Source organism: Anneissia japonica, unplaced genomic scaffold, assembly GCF_011630105.1.
Source record: "Anneissia japonica isolate Jap-2015-1 unplaced genomic scaffold, ASM1163010v1 scaffold58015_len607_cov99, whole genome shotgun sequence".
Classification (NCBI taxonomy): Eukaryota; Metazoa; Echinodermata; class Crinoidea; order Comatulida; family Comatulidae; genus Anneissia; species Anneissia japonica.
This window is the reverse complement of record NW_022713883.1, coordinates 1-607: the sequence shown is the minus strand read 5'-3', so window position 1 is coordinate 607 and position 607 is coordinate 1. Positions and strand designations below refer to the sequence as shown.

Sequence of the window (607 nt, the reverse complement as noted above, 5' to 3'; positions counted from 1 at the left end):
CTTGTGTCCAATGGTTGCAGACTTCGATATGACCTCGTTTTAAGTTTGGAATCTGGAAAAAAAAAAAAAAAACAATTGAGATATGGAATCAGTTTTTAGAAAGCATAGAATAGAAAATAGAAATTGAACAATAGAGGGCTCACTCACCCATTTCTCCATATGTTTGCTTGATGCTGGCGTGAGAACAGTATCGCGACCAGCTGTGATCATTAGGGACGGTGCATATATCTAATAAAAAACAAAAGAAACCCATTCAGACACAAGTTACTGTTTTGTAGAACATAAAACAAAATCTTTCCTTCATTTAATTTTTTCAAATTTCTCAAATTATTTTTTATACATTTTTATAACTGGTTACTGATAGCAATTTGTATATGTGTTTATGAGACATTCCAACACTGCATTTTGGTTCTCATGATAAGTTACATTTTTAAACAAAACTGTACCTTTCTTCCTGCAGCTTTGCACATCCATTTCCAGTTGGCCTCAATATTACGATACCAGTTCAAGGGACCCCTGTAGTAGCAGTACAAGAGATTATTGTTACTTTCAAATTTGCTGTAGTAATTAAGAGCTTTTAAAAACAGAATACTTTTGAACATTAAAG

General features: G+C 32.8%; 1 long non-coding RNA gene across 1 annotated transcript; it reads right to left on the bottom strand.

The window, feature by feature from the left end:
- On the bottom strand, positions 1–601 carry LOC117108812. The gene is made up of 3 exons (XR_004445416.1): positions 447–601; positions 148–228; positions 1–52 (listed from the first exon to the last, which is right to left on the bottom strand). It is a non-coding gene; the product is annotated as an uncharacterized LOC117108812 (long non-coding RNA).
- Between the last annotated feature and the right edge of the window lie 6 nt (positions 602–607).